This window comes from Neophocaena asiaeorientalis, unplaced genomic scaffold (genome assembly GCF_003031525.2).
Source record: "Neophocaena asiaeorientalis asiaeorientalis breed wild unplaced genomic scaffold, Neophocaena_asiaeorientalis_V1.1 scaffold357, whole genome shotgun sequence".
Classification (NCBI taxonomy): domain Eukaryota; kingdom Metazoa; phylum Chordata; class Mammalia; order Artiodactyla; family Phocoenidae; genus Neophocaena; species Neophocaena asiaeorientalis.
In genome coordinates this window covers 1863334-1879371 of record NW_020173270.1, presented here as the reverse complement: position 1 = coordinate 1879371, position 16038 = coordinate 1863334, and the positions used below count along the sequence as shown (strand labels likewise).

General features: G+C 48.1%; 1 long non-coding RNA gene and 1 other non-coding gene across 2 annotated transcripts; both read right to left on the bottom strand.

The window, feature by feature from the left end:
* Positions 1-38: 38 nt before the first annotated feature.
* LOC112400333 (uncharacterized) lies at positions 39-4463 on the bottom strand. The gene is made up of 3 exons (XR_003003382.1): positions 4394-4463; positions 967-1083; positions 39-176 (listed from the first exon to the last, which is right to left on the bottom strand). It is a non-coding gene; the product is annotated as an uncharacterized LOC112400333 (long non-coding RNA).
* Positions 4464-15083: 10620 nt separating this feature from the next.
* LOC112400347 (small nucleolar RNA SNORA40) lies at positions 15084-15200 on the bottom strand. The gene has a single exon (XR_003003385.1). It is a non-coding gene; the product is annotated as a small nucleolar RNA SNORA40 (small nucleolar RNA).
* Between the last annotated feature and the right edge of the window lie 838 nt (positions 15201-16038).

Here is a 16038-nt window from a genome sequence, read left to right as displayed (position 1 = left end):
GCGCGCGGGCTGGGGGCCCGGGGCGCGGCGGGCGGCGGGGCCGCGCTCCAGCTCCTCCACGTACTTGAGGAAGTCCAGGTCCAGGTGGAAGCCATAGGGCGTCTCCACCGAGTAGGGCGAACTCGGGCTGCGAGCTCCCCCAGTCACGCTGGGGCACAGGCGAGGGCTGCCCAGGTCTGTGGGCATGACAGGGGCGTGGAGGGGCGTTAAGCCGGAGAGACCCGGAGAACGCGTCCCCACTGCCCCACGACACGCCTGCACGACTCCACCTGCACCAAACACTGCACACCTGGATTGCACACCCAAGGCTTAAACGCCTCTCTGCTCCCAAAAAGTCGAGGGTTCACGCGTTAATTGAGCACCTACTATGTACCAAGCACTTTTCTAGGTGCTGCGGACATAACAGTGAACAAGACAAGCATCCCTGCCCTCTTACAGGAGACAGATAAACACAATCGTTCCAAATGGTGCTTAGGGCAATAATAATAATTCCAAGATGCAATAGAGAATAACTGACAGACGTGGGCTCTGGCTGTCAGGGCAGATTTCCTGAGGAGGGGACTTACAAGCTGAGCCCTGAATGAGGGGGAGGAAGCAGCTGAGACAGGAGGGTCCTAAAAGAAAACAGCCCATGCAGAGGCCCTGGGGTGGAATGACCAGGGTGGGCCTGAGTAAGAGCCGGTGGAGGCGAGGATGCGCAGAGCAGAGTGAAGGAAGGGAGGGGGGAGAGGAGTAGAAGAGGTGGGCTCGGACCGGATGGTGGGGAACCTTCTGGGCCACCATGAGGAGATGGAGTTTTATTCCACCTGTGACAGGGCACCAGAGGCAGATTTTAAGCCATGATACTATCCACCTTTATAAAGGGCCCTCTGGCCACTCTGCAAAGGAGGGAGCTGCAGGGCTGTGTCTGCATCTGGGTGCCAAGTGTGGATCTGTACACATGCAAAGTCCATTTTGCACACTTACCAGGCAGGTTCTGATTCAGGGCAAACTTGGCCATGTTTCCTGGAGTAGCCCCCAGAGGGGGTGAGAGTGGGGCTGGGCCCTGTCCCGCTGGCTGTGCCTCTGGGGTCAGTCCAGACTCTGAGTGAGTAAACAGACCTAAGAGGTCCTCTCCACCACCACCCCAACACCCCCCCACACAGGCCCTCTCCTCCCTCCTCCCTCAAGTGGCCTTGAAAGTTTGGATAGCCCGCACACCGCAATGAAGAGTAGCCCCCGCTCATCGCAACTAGAGAAAGCTCGCGTGCAGCAATGAAGACCCAACGCAGCCAAAGATAAATAAATTAAATAAATAAATTTATATATATAAAAAAGAAAGTTTGTAATGAATGACTGTGGGGACCCTCACATGCCAGGCCTCAGCCTGCTGGGCAGGAGGAGGCAGGAAGGGCATCAAAAGGAGAAGAGAGGGGAACTCCCTGGTGGTCCAGTGGTTAGGAATCCGTGCTTCCACGGCAAGGGCAAGGGTTCGATCCCTGGCTGGGGAACTAGGATCCTGCATGCCACATGGCGTGGCAAAAAAAAAAGAAAGAGGATGATGATCGAGAGAACAAGAGCAGCTGGGGCGGGGGCAGGGTGAGGTGCATTCCAGACCTGCTGAGTTTTCTTCGGTCCCTGGGGAAAATTAGAAATTGATGCTCAAAGGGGTGGAGTGTGAACATTCAGAAGAGGAAGGCGAGGGTTGGAAGCCCTTCAATGGCTCATGTACATCTGAATTTATACTAGGGTCACTTGTGAGATCCTTTAGGAATGATGGAGAGTTGTGGGCCAGACGCACCAAGGATGCAAATCAATGGATACCAGTCTTCCTGGGATGTCTCTACTGGAGTGCCACAGGGCTCTGCCCTTGACTTGTAAGAGATTGTAGTGGAACCACAAGCACCCAGGTTGTCAGAGCTGTGGCTAGGGAATTCCCTGGTCATCCAGTGGTTAGGATTCGGTGCTTTCACTGCTGAGGGCCCAGGTACAATCCCTGGTCAGGGAACTAAGATCCCACAAGCCGTGCCACGTGTTGAGGCCAAAAACAAGAAAACAAAACTACAAAAACAAACAAACAAACAAAAAACTCAGAGCTGTGGCTATGCTTAGGGCTAAAGGGATAGAGACACTTCAGGTGATGTGATGGAGGCTCTAAGAAACTGGGGAGATTGGGCCACATCTAATAATGTGATATTTAACAAGGACAAATATTGAGTCCAGAAATTTGATTCAGAGAGTATAGGGCAGGAAAGATGGGGCTTTGAAGATCTCACGTGAGAAACCCTGAGGGAAGGGAAAGCAGCTTGTATCGAGTGCCTACTCTATGCCTGGCCTGACTAAATGTAAACCCCCCACACACAAGTATAATCCTGCAGGGTGGGATGTTTCCCCCTTTCCCAGATGGGGGAAATGAAGGCATAAAGCAGTTAAGTCAATTGCCTATGGGAAATGCCCTCAGACTGGGCTTTCATCTTCTGGCGGGGACCTCTTGTCTGCCCAGCCCTGCACCAGCAGGTGCCTGCCAGACCTGATCTGTACTCTTCCTGACCTACTGCCCACCTGTGCTAACCACCTGGCAACCTTCCCAGTCACCCCTTCTGGTCTCTCGCACTCCGGATGACCACCTGCGTGCCTAGTACCCACCAGCAACTGAGCACCCGTCGGTCGACCTGACTCATTCTGCTCCACAGCTGGGGGAACCCTCCCACTCACCACTCCGTCCAGCCTGGGTCCCTGACACCTCCCCCAACCCACCCCAAGGAGGGAGAGTGATGGGGAACTTCCAGTCCTGAAGCAGCTGTTTCCCGTCCCCTCACACTGGCTGTAAGGGGCCGGCCAGCAGGGCAACACGGAGGACAGCCAGTGCCTCTCAGGACTTGTTTTCAGGAAACTGCCAGGCAAGAGCTGGGTCATGGAAAAAACCTGGGCTGGGGCTTAGGGGTCTGGACTTGCCTCACACACAGCTGGCCGTGTGACTCCGTGGTGTCAGCCCCCCCACTCCGGGGACCTGGTTACACCCAAATCTGAGACCCTGGGAATTCAAAAAAACAGCTGTGTGTCATTCCTAAGACCCAAACCAGCTGGAGCAGCCAGACCCAGAGACTGACCTGAAAAATGGGTGGATGCCCCAAGAACAGTAAATAAAAATATGCCAATGACTTTTGACATTTACTATGGGCTAGCCTCTATTCTAAGCAATTTATGGGTAACTTAAAAAAAAATCCTAGGTAAACCCTTTGAGGTAGGTTATTCTTTCCCCCTATTGTGCAGATGGAGAAACTGAGACACGGGGATTAAGTGACCCAGCCAAAGTCGGACATGGGCAGAAGCAGGATTTGAATCCTGCAGCTTTGCCAGTGTTTCTGCATTGACCCCTCCACTTGATGGCATTCTATAAACAGCCCTCCCCTCCCCAGGAGGGGCAAAGAGGCAGAGGGGGTCGGCCCTCCCAGCCTGCACTCCTGCCTGTCCCCTGCGTGTGTCCCCCATGGGAAGAGCAGGCCCAAACCGTGGCGGCTCCAGGGGCTGCAGCCTCACCGGAGTGGAGGCGCGCAACTGCCCTCCCCTCTCCTCCGCTCCCTGCCCGAGCTGGCAAGCTTAGATCCGGATCCTCTGCCTGAGACCCCCCTATTAGGCCGTCAGAGCCGACGCCACACGCCCCCACTCCCGCCCCAGGGACTATTTTGGGACTCAGAGCTGTGCTCACAAGCTCACAAAACCTGAGGGGTGGGATACGAGGCGGGCAGTGCAGATCCCGGTCTTGGGGAGGGGGCGTCCTCCCGGACTGAGGCTCTGCGTGGTGGCACCCCCTAACTTTGGGGCGGGACTGTCAGACCCCTGAAGTGGGAGTGGAGGCTGATGATGGAGGGAGGGGGAGGTACTGAGGTCAGCACCCCCCACCCCCCTGTCCCCTCAGGACGGCCTCACGGAGACAGAGCAGTTTCCTACAGGAAACGCCGCCGGGCGGTTCCATCCGTTGTCCATTGTCTGCCGGCCCGGGGGCCATCCGTCCCTCCCCCCAACACCGTTTCCGAATCACCCCCCATCACACACACACACACACACACACTCAGGTCCAGCGCGAGGGAATGGACCCGGGTCCCCAGGCTGTCCAGGAGCGACTCTGTGAAAGCATCCCGAAGTCGGTTGCGGCGCCAGGGGGCGAACAAAGCCCCCCACTTCGCTCCTGAAGGGCGGGAAGTAGGAGACCTCAAGAATCCAGAGCCCCCCGACTCTACTCGCCGCCCACCCGGGACTCCCAATGTGGGAGGGGTCCCAGCCAGAGGACACAGCGCCCGCCCCGTCGCAGCGCGCTGAGCCCGCAAAGGGGCTAGAAGCGCAGCGCCCCGTCCCGCTGCGTACCCTGATCCCCCCCAGGACCCCATCGGTGCCCCGAAAGCCGGCGCTTTACCTGAAGCCGCAGCCACAGCCGCGCCCGCACCCGAGCCCGCCCCCTCGAAGCTCGGGAACCGGTTATCAAGGCCTTGACCCTAACTGACGGCCACGTCAGCCAACCAGCGTTCCATGCTCTCCGAAACTGTCCAATGGTGAGGCGGGGTGGACCGCACTGTCCCGGCGCTGAGAGTATGGGGAGTGGCTTGGGGTGGGGCCTGGAGTGACTGCCCTTGAGGGCGTTCGGGTCCGTAGTGGGGAGAGCAGAGGCCGAGTGGTGCCCAGCTCCGGGCTAAAGGGCTTCGATATGATCCACAGGGGACAGGGAGCCTCGGGAACACTCTAAGCACGACAGTTACCCGGTGGGATTTGTGTATTTGGAAGATACCTTGGGTGGAAGCTGACGCTCCTGTCGCAGTGTCTGGGTGAGGGACCTGGACCCTGGATCTTTCCCACCGCAGCGCCTTTGCGCATGCTACGCAATCTTCCTGAACTGTTCTTCCCTGAACCTGTTCACTTGGCCACCTTCTCCTACCTTTGGATCCTGGACCTTTGGATCCTGGATCTTTCCCACCGCAGCGCCTTTGCGCATGCTGCTCAATCTTCCTGAACTGTTCTTCCCTGAACCTGTTCACTTGGCCACCTTCTCCTACCTTTGGGGGCTCAACCTGTGTGTTCCAGTCCCCTAAAGGCCTAACGTGGACCTTCTCCAGTCACTATCTTTCCAGTCACTCTGTTTTATGAATCTAATAGCTATATACTTTCAATATCTGAAAAAAAATCTATTATTTATTTGTTTCTTTGTTTGCCATCTGTCTCCCCATAAGGACAGGGAACTGATTGATTTTGGACACTGTTTCATCCAGTGCCCCAAGCACACAGTAGGTACTTAATAAATGTTTGTTGAAGAAACAGACTCACCGACATAGGGAACAGACTTGTGGTTGCCAAGGGGGAGGAGGGGTGGGGGAGGGAAGGATTGGGAGTTTGGGATTAGCAGGTGCAAACTATTATATCTAGAATGGGTAAGCAACAAGGTTGTACTATATAGCACAGGGAACTATTTCAATATCCTGTGATAAACCATAATGGAAAAGAATATGAAAAAGAATATATATATATATCTGAATCACTTTGCCGTGCAGCAGAAATTAACACAACATTGTAAATCAACTATACCTCAATAAATTAAAAAAAAATAAATTTAGTTATTTATTTTTGGCTGTGCTGGGTCTTTGTTGCTGTACGCGAGCTTTCTCTAGTTGCGGCGAGGGGGCTACTCTTCATTGTGGTGCACCGTCTTCTCATTGCGGTGGCTTCTCTTGTTGCGGAGCACGGGCTCTAGGCGTGTGGGCTTTAGTAGTTGCGGCACGCGGGCTCTAGAGCGCAGGCTCAGTAGTTGTGGCACACGGGCTTTGTTGCTCCATGGCATGTGGGATCTTCCGGGACCAGGGTTCGAACCCGTGTCCCCTGCATTGGCAGGCGGATTCTTAACCACCAGGGAAGTCCTACCTCAATAAAATTTTTAAAAAATGTTTGTTTAAATAATGGTTTGAAATTACATTGAACTCTTTAACCCATTTGGAAAATATTATGATCGAAAGTGAATCTACATATTTTTCCCCTATTAATTTAGCATTTATTGAGCACCTACGGTGTTCCAGGTACTGTGCAGGTCCTTGAGGGGAACATAATCCCTGCCATCCTGGGCCTCAAAGCTGAGAGGAGGAGACAGATTTTCAAGCTATGGTTTATGGTCAGGGGGTAACAGGGATGGGAGCTGGAGTCTATGGGAAGAGAAAAGAGGACACATCATTGTCGTAGAGGATCTGGGGAGACAGCCTGTAGGAATGACACTTAAGGAAAGGTACTCCAGACAGGAGAAAATGCATATGCAAAGGAAGATATAGTGAACTTTGACTAAGTCATGATGTTGGTGGGAGGGGAGCTGGAGGGACAGGCAGAAGGGTGTGTCTGAAGCAGCTCAGACTTTATCTGATAAAATGGGGCCCATTGGAGGCAAGTTACTTTATTCCAAAGATTCATCTCTCTATTTGTCCCAGTGCTGCTCTGTTTTAAATACAGTAGCTTTAGAATATATTTTAATATCTGATACTCCACTTTTTGCAAAATTCCTGGGCTATTTTCACTGTCTTTTTTTTTCTTCCCAATAAACTGTAGAATCCTGTCAAGTTTCCCCCATAAAAGCTATAGTGGAATTTTTAAAAAAATTTTTAAATAAAATAAAATGCATTACAATACAGAAACAGGGACTTCCCTGTTGGTCCAGCAGTCAAGACTCCACGCTCCCAATGCAGGGGGCCCGGGTTTGATCCCTGGTCAGGGAACTAGATCCCACACGTCACAACTAAAAGTTCCCACATGCCGCAATTAAAAAAAAGAAAAAAATCCCACAGTCCTCAATGAAGATCCTGCAGGCGGCAACGAAGATTCTGTGTGCCACAACTAAAGACCAGGCTCAGCCAAATAAATAAATAAATATTAAAACAACAACAACAAAAACAGAAACAGACTCACAGTCTTCAAAAACAAACTTATGGTTACCAAATGGGAAAGGTGGGGGGGAAGGGATAAATTAGGAGTTTGGGATTAACATATACACACTACTATGTATAAAATAGATAATCAACAAGGACCTACCCTGTATAGCACAGGGAATGCTACTCAATATTCTGTAATAAACTATATGGGAAAAGAATCTGAAAAAGAATGGATACATGTATATGTATAACTGAATCACTTTGCTGTATACCTGAAACTAACACCACATTGTAAATCGACTATACTCTAATATGAAATAAAAATTAAATTTAAAAAAATTTAAAAATGCACACACACACAGAGCTAGATCCAAGAAACCACATAAAAATAAATGTATAACTTAAGGAGTTCCTAAGGGGCAGTTCTCAACCAGGGGCGATTTTGTCCCTTGGGAGATATTCAGCAATAACTGGAGACATGCTGATTGTCAGGATGGAGTGGGGGGAAGGGCTGTCCTTGGTCTCTAGTGGGTGGAGGCCAGGGATGTTGCTAAACATCCCGCAATGTACGGGGTATTCTCCCACAACCAAGAATCATCTGGCCTGAATGTTGATAGCGCTGAGTGTGAGAAACTTAGCTGGAAGGCAAACATCATTTTAACCCCCACCCAGGTCAACAAAGAGCATGTCACCAGCGACCCCAGAAGCCCCTCCAACAGGCTGCATCCCAATCACAGTGCCTCCTCGCTCCGCAAAGGAACCACTGTTGTGACTTGTGTGATAGTCACTGCCTGGCATTTCTGAATAGTTTATCATGGAAGTTTGAATCTCTAGACACTGTGGTTTAGTCTTGCACATGCAAAAAATATATATATATTTATCTTTTAAGTCTCTTAATTCATGGGTTCCCCGCTATCTTCCCTGCCTTGCAATAAATCGATTGCACAACTCAGGCTGTTTCCCACGGTCTGGGTGGTTCTGATCCCATCCTCGTGGTGCACGCTGGCATGGTTCTCTGTCCTTCATCTTCCAGGCAAATTTGCAGTTGTTTCCAGAACTGGGATTAGACTAGGGTTTGATGCCTTTGGCCCGATTGTGGGTGCTGTTTGTCCCATCAACATCAGGCTCACACTGTTTGTCTCTCCTTGCATGAGGCCAGCAGCCATTGAGAACTAACTTGGTGGTGAATGCAAAATAGCGATGTCCTCCTCCTCGAATTTCGTCCTTGTTTTTTAGCTAAAATTCTTCCCTTGCAGATGTTTCCCTTAGGTTCCATTTGGTTACCTAGTGGCACGTTCATGTAGGAGTGCTTGATTCTTTCCCTTTAGAGACCACTTACCTAAATAGTGAATTAATTCCCCATAATCCTCTGAAGGTGATAAATTAGGCTGGTTCTTTTTTTCTTTTTTTGATTGAAGCATAGTTGATTTACATTATTGTGTTAGCTTCTGGTGGACAGCAAACCCACACGCACCACAATGAAGAGTATATATATATTCTTTCTCAGTCGTTTTTTTTTTTTTAACCACGCTGCAAGGTTTGTGGGACCTTAGTTCCCGGACCAGGGATTGAACCCACACCTTCGGCAATGAAAGTGCGGAGTCCTAACAACTGGACCAGCAGAGAATTCCCCAGATTCTTTTTCATTACAGGTTTTTACAAGACATTGAATATAGTTCCCTGTGCTATACAGTAAGTCCTTGTTTTTTTATCTATCTTATGTATAGCAGTGTTTATCTGTTAACCTCAAACTCCTAATTCACTCCTCCCTTTCCATAGAAAAGTTTGTTTTCTATGTCTGTGAGTCTGTTTCTGTTTTGTAAATAAGTTCATTTGTATTATTTTTTAGATTCCACATATGTGATATCATATAATATTTGTATTTGTCTAATTTATTTCAATTAGTATGATAATCTCTAGGTCCATCCGTGTTGCTGCAAATGGCAATATATCATTCTTTTTTATGGCTGAGTAATATTCCATTGCATATATGTACCACATCTTTATCCATTCACCTGTTGATGGACACTTAGTATGCTTCCATGTCTTGGCTACTGTAAATAGTACTGCTATGAACATTGAGGTGCATGTATCTTTTGGGTTTTTTTCCTTTTAATATTTATTTATTTTTTATTTTTTGGCTTCATTGGGTCTTAGTTGTGGCATGTGGGATCTTTCCTTGTGGTGTGCAGGCTCAGTAGTTGCGGTGTGCAGGCTCTGTTGTTGTGGCGTGCAGGCTTAGTTGCCTCACGGCAGGTGGGATCTTAGTTCCACACCAGGGATCGAATGGGTGTCCCCTGCATTGCAAGACGGATTCTTAACAACTGGACCACCAGGGAAGCCCCACATGTATCTTTTTTGAATTAGAGTTTTCGTCTTTTCCAGATATATTCCCAGGACTGCTGGATCACATGATAAACCTATTTTTAGTTTTTTTAGGAACCTCCATACTGTTCTCCATAGTGACTGCACCAATTTACATTCCCACCAGCAGTGTAGGAGGGTTCCCTTTTCTCCACGCCCTCTCCAGAGTTTATTATTTGTAGACTTTTTTTTTTTTTTTTTGGCTGCCTTTTGTCTTCATTGCTGCGCACAGGCTTTCTCTAGTTGCGGTGAGCGGGGGACTACTCTTCGTTGCGGTGGGCGGTGGCTTCTCTTACTGCTGAGCACGGGCTCTAGGCGCACGGGCTTCAGTAGTTGTGACTCTCAGGCTCTAGAGCCCAGGCTCAGTAACTGTGGCGCAGGGTTGCTCCGTGGCATGTGGGATCTTCCTGGACCAGGGCTCAAAGTCGTGTCCCCTGCATTGGCAGACGGATTCTTAACCACTGAGCCACCAGGGAAACCCTATTTGTAGACTTTTTGATGATGGTCATTCTGACCAGTGTGAGGTGACACCTCATTGTAGTTTTGATTTACATTTCTCTAATAATTATAGGCTGGCTCTTTCGTTAAGTAGTTATGAGCTTATGGATTTAAATATGTTGTGCTCCAATCCTTTATCCTCACTGGTGGGCCCACCTGGCCAGTGGGAGCCTCTACTGGTTGGAACTTTTTGGAGCAACTCTGATAGTTTTCTTGCTGTCTCCTATGACCAGATGTTCCAGGCACATCTTGGACATTTCCTGTCCCAGACCTGGCATCAGCCAGAAACTCTGGGGGCTTCTTTTGGTGGGAAATTATATTCGTTTGGGTGTTAGAAATGCTCATTTGCTATTGGGTTGGCCATGTGTCTAGACTTCCTTGGTCAAAAGAGCTAAAAGGGGGCTTCCGTGGTGGCGCAGTTGTTGGGTAAAAAAAAAAAAAAAAAAAAAAAAAAAAAAAAAAAGAGCTAAAGGGAGGGGAATATATATAATATCTATATATATAATATAGAGAGAACATATAATATATTGTCCTATAATATAACACATAATTATATATCATGATATAATCTGTATATAATATATTATAATATGTATGTAATATATTATCATGTACATTTATGCATATACATATGATATATATGTCCATATTCTATTAGGTACAATACTTTATGAATTCATTCTCATATTTCCAGTTCAATTTCAGGACTGCATGATTTTTACTCAACCTCTTTCTGGTTGGTAGAATAACGTCCCCCCAAAGATGTCCGTATACTAACCTCTACCACCTATGAACATGGTACCTTACATGGCAAAAGGGACTTGCAGATGTGATTATGTTAAGAATCTTGAGGGCTTCCCTGGTGGCGCAGTGGTTGAGAGTCCGCCTGCCGATGCAAGGGACACGGGTTCGTGCCCCCGTCTGGGAAGATCCCACATGCCGCAGAGCGGCTGGGCCCGTAAGCCATGGCCGCTGAGCCTGCGCGTCTGGAGCCTGTGCTCCGCAATGGGAGAGGCCACAATAGTGAGAGGCCCGCGTATCGAAAAAAAAAAAAAAAAAGAATCTTGAGATGGGGAGATTGTCCTGGATTCTCCAGTGGGCCCAGTGTCATCGTAAAAGTCCTTATAATTGTTGGCAGGAGGGTCAGAGTCAGAGAAAGAGATGTGAAGACAGAAGCAGAGGTGGGAGTGATTGTGATTGCTGGAAGAGGGGCCATCAGCTGAGGATTGCAGGTGGCCTCTAGAAGCTAGAAAAGTCAGGGATACGGACTCTCCCCAAGAGACTCCAGAAGGAATGCAACCCTGAGGACACCTGGATTTTTAGCCTGGTGAGACCCATGTTGGACTTTTGAACTCCAGGACTGTAAGATAATCAATTAACGTTTTGAGCCACTAAATTAGTGGTAATTTGTTACAGCAGCAATAGGATACTAATACTATCTGTTTCTTCTTTCTTCCATAAAAATCCTGGTTCTTAAGAACACTGATGAAAACAGAATTAGAATGTCTCAGAATCATTCATTTGCTTTAATGAACACTGCTCACACAGTGGTCTCAAAAAGCAATGCGAGGGCTTCCCTGGTGGCGCAGTGGTTGAGAGTCTGCCTGCCGATGCAGGGGACACGGGTTCGTGACCCGGTCTGGGAGGATCCCACGTGTCGCGGAGCGGCTGGACCCGTGAGCCATGGCCGCTGAGCCTGCGCGTCTGGAGCCTGTGCTCCGCAGCGGGAGAGGCCACAAGAGTGAGAGGCCCGCGGACCGCAAAAAAAAAAAAAAAAAAAAAAAAAAGCAATGCGAATACTGCCATCAATATGTTACTAAAACTGTTTTAAAGTATCTTTTGCATATACTCTCCCCTTTTGCCATCATATAGATATATTTGTACTGCATCTACACTGAGAGAACATTTATCCATTACATACATCACCCTTCTTTGTTTAGTGCCCTTCGGTCTTAGGTTTACAAGTAATGTTATGTTTCATGCTCTTTGCAGTCATAAACACATGTCTTTCTAGACATTTGTTTATCTGAAATGGAATCCTCAAGACCTCATGGAAACCATCTTCCCTTAGCTCTCACATGTTGATAACAGTCTATATCCTTTATATGTGAAAGTCAATTTTGCTGGATATAAAATCCTTGGCTCCCATTTTCTTTGCTATAATATTTTTAAACATGTCACTCCATTTTCTTCTTGCATAAAGCATTGCTCTCAAAAGCCTGATGAGAGGGACTTCCCTGGTGGTCCAGTGGTTAAGAATCCGCCTTCCAATACAGGGGACGCGGGTTCGATCCCTTGTTGGGGAACTAAGATCCCACAGCAGAGGGGCAAGCCCGCGTGCCTCATCTACTGAGCTCCCGCGCCTCAATGAGAGAGCCCGCCTGCCGCAAAATACAGAGCCCACGTGCTCTGGAGCCTGCGTACCACAACTAGAGAGACAAAGCTCGCACGCCACAACGAGAGAGAAGCCCACATGCCTCAACACGTGCTGCAACTAAAACCCAATGCAACCAAAAAACAAAACAAAACAAAACCTGTATATTAATTTAGATATAACTGACATAATAAAATTCAGTCATTTCATCCATAAACATGACATATCAGTTAATTAATCCAAGTCTTATTTTAACCTCCTAGTAAATTTTTAGAGTTTTCTTGAAACAGACCACACCCTCCTCCTTAAGGTTATTCTCTTTGGGGGAGAAAGATGGCTGCTTTTTTTCTTTTTAATATGTATTTATTTAGGCTGCTCTGAGTCTTAGTTGCTGCACATGGAATCTTTAGTTGCGGCATGCGGAATCTGAGTTGCGGCATGCATGTGGGACCTAGTTCCCCAACCAGGGATCGAACCCAGGCCCCCTGCATTGGGAGTGTGGAGTCTTACCCACTGGACCACCAGGGAAGTCCCAAAGATGGCTGCTTTTGTAGATAGAAGCTCTGTTTCTTATCTTTTCCTAATTGGCTGCTTTCACCATATTGGAATGCTATTGGTATTGTGTATTTATGTTCATTTGTTGTGTCCTACCTTTCCCAGAAACACTGAACGAGATAAAAATGGGGATGTGAGAGAGAGATGGAGCTGGAGGTGGAAGGGGAGCCAGATGGAGGTGAGACTTGGGAGGTGAGAAAGACAGGGCTTCAGCCTGGGTGGAACTATAACCAGGTCGAAAGATGGAGGGACCAGTTTGGGGGCAAAGGCATTATCCCTCCTCTGTACAAACCCTCTCATGGCTCCCATCTCACAGAGTGTAAGAACTAAAATCCTTTGAGTGGCCCACAATGCCCTGCATGACCCGTTTCTGTCACCTCTTGACATAAATTCATATTTATGAATTCATTCTCATATTTCCAGTTCAATTTCAGGACTGCATGATTTTTACTCAACCTCTTTCTGGTTGGTAGAATAACGTCCCCCCAAAGATGTCCGTATACTAACCTCTACCACCTATGAACATGGTACCTTACATGGCAAAAGGGACTTGCAGATGTGATTATGTTAAGAATCTTGAGGGCTTCCCTGGTGGCGCAGTGGTTGAGAGTCCGCCTGCCGATGCAAGGGACACGGGTTCGTGCCCCCGTCTGGGAAGATCCCACATGCCGCAGAGCGGCTGGGCCCGTAAGCCATGGCCGCTGAGCCTGCGCATCTGGAGCCTGTGCTCACCTCTTTTGATCTCTGTTCAAATGTCACAATGAGGCTCCCCTGGCCGCCTTCCCACGCTTTCTCTACTCAAGACACCTCTTTGGCCTGCACTAATTTTTTTCCCTAGCACTTATCACCTTCTTATACATGTCTATCTGTTCCTCACTGGAATGTCAGTCCCATAAGAGCAAGAACTTTTCTGTCTGTCTTCTACACTGCCTGGTCCCCAGAGCCTCAAACAATGCTTGGCACACAGAAGGTGCTCTATAAATACTTGTTTGCTGAATGAAAGGAACGAAAGGTGAATTTGGACTCCATGTGGACCAAGGATATCCGAGCAGCATTGGAAGAATGTCCCAGCCTCTCCAGCTAGTGTGGAAGTATGTAACAGGGAGAAGGCACTTTGATTGGGTGGATGAAGGAGAAAGATGGAATTATCTTTGATCTCTTTCTCTCTCTCTTTTTTTTTTTTTTTTGCACAAAGTGTAAAGTTTTTTTTTAATGTGTAACATAGGCAAAATTATTTGTCAATAATTTTTTAAGGAATTTCACATGTTCTGATTCTTTCCCCTGCCAATCACCTTAGTGCCTCCAAAGGCATAATCTTCAAGATAAGACAGCCCTTTCAAAAAGAAGTTTTGCTCAGTTCACAGTTGTCATGTCAGTTGGTCCACAATTCTTTTAGTTGGGCTTCTTTGATCTCCAATGGAATATGGACACACTTCAAAATTCCCCACCTGTAATCTTTGGGATCCAATTTCCTCAAGTAAGTTACTTTAGGACCACAGTTAGGGTCAGGAGATGGATCTGCCTGGTTCTGAATTTGACACTCTAAAAAGGCATTATGTTCAAATTATACTCACTTCTAAGCTATCACACCCTAGAACAGTACAGATCTTTGGGATGTGCCAATAACTTTTTAAAGTCCAGACACTGTGTTCTGAAGGTAAAAGCCTTAATGAAAAAGCCATCTCAGGGACTTCCCTGGTGGTCCAGTGGTAAAGAATCCACCTTACAATGCAGGGACTCCAGCTTCGATCCCTGGTCAGGGAACTAAGATCCCACATGCCGCAGGGCAACTAAGCCTCCAGGCCACAACTACCGAGTTCACGCACCTCAACGAGAGAGAGCCCGTGTGCAGCAAATTACAGAGCCCTGGGGCCGGCTCACCACAACCAGAGAGAAGCCCACGTGCCATAACAAAAAGAGCCCTTTGCTGCAAAGAAAGTTCCCGCACACCTCAATGAAGACCCCGCGAGCCACAACTAAGACCTGACGCAGCCAAAAAAATAAACAAAATAAATAAATTTTTTAAAAAGCCATCTTTGTTTCATGTCAACATTAAAAATAGAGCACTAGGGGCTTCCCTGGTGGCGCAATGGTTGGGAGTCCGCCTGCCAATGCAGGGGACGCGGGTTTGTGCCCCGGTCCGGGAAGATCCCACATGCCGCGGAGTGACTAGGCCCCTGTGCCATGGCCGCTGAGCCTGTGCGTCCGGAGCCTGTGCTCCGCAACGGGAGAGGCCACAGCAGTGAGACGCCCGCATACCACAAAAAATAAATAAATAAAAAATAAAAATAGAGCATTAAATCAATGTATCTGATAATTTCCCTCATATCTTAAGCTTTCAAATTATCAAGTCTATAGTGCCAGAAGCAATCTTTGTTTACCAATACACCCCCATCACTTGAATCTGTTTTAAGTATCATGTTCCTTCTTATCTGTATCAAAACTCATACTGAACAATGTGTTCTGGGTCTCAAAAGAGGATTAGATCTCTTAAATAGCGTTTTGTTTTCCTCCAGATTCCTAAGACCATTGATGGTAGAACACATGACCCTTCTCTGTTCCACCCTATCCCAGGCTGAGGCTTGAGCCAGAGGAGAGGAGAGCTAGCCTCCTGGCCACTCCATGACGCACGTGAGCCTCTTGGGAGCCACCTTCAGCTCCTTTGCCAGTTCAAGGGCCTCTTGGAAACTCCGGAGCAGCCCTGCCCTGGTCTGGAATGTCTAACTGTCCCAGAGAGTCTGCGTCTGCCCCTCAACACTCACATCCCCAGCACTGAGGGCTCATCAGCCCCAGTTGAGGGTCTCAAAGGGCAGCATCTCCTTCTGCCCAGTCCCCCGCTTCGCCCTCCACCCTCCTCCCCAGGCTCAAAATCTAACTGGTCCGTCCACATCCTATTAGTTTCACCACCTGAGTAGTTCTGGAATTTATCCGTCTCCCCATCTAGTTACTCAAAGACCCCACCATCCCAGGCCTCCCTGCTGCCCTCCTGCCCCCCACGCCCGTCCCCAGCTTTGAACAATCCATGTTTATCCCCAGGCAGGAACGTGCTGGGGTTTCACATATGCGGATGTATCTCTTTCTGAGCCTGGTTGAAATTTACATGGACGTGCATTTCATTGTTACTCTTCCCACTTCACATGTATGTTAGAAGCAACCTTTTCAGCCTGTTCAGTATTTATTTAAAGCAGTTATTAAGGGACTTCCCCGGTGGCACAGAGGTTAAGACTCCACGCTCCCAATGCAGGGGACCTGGGTTCGATCCCTGGTCAGGGAACTACATGCCGTGTGCATGCTACAACAGAGTTCGCATGCCACAACTAAGACCCGGCACAACCAAATAAATAAATTAATTAAACAGATATGAAAAAAAAT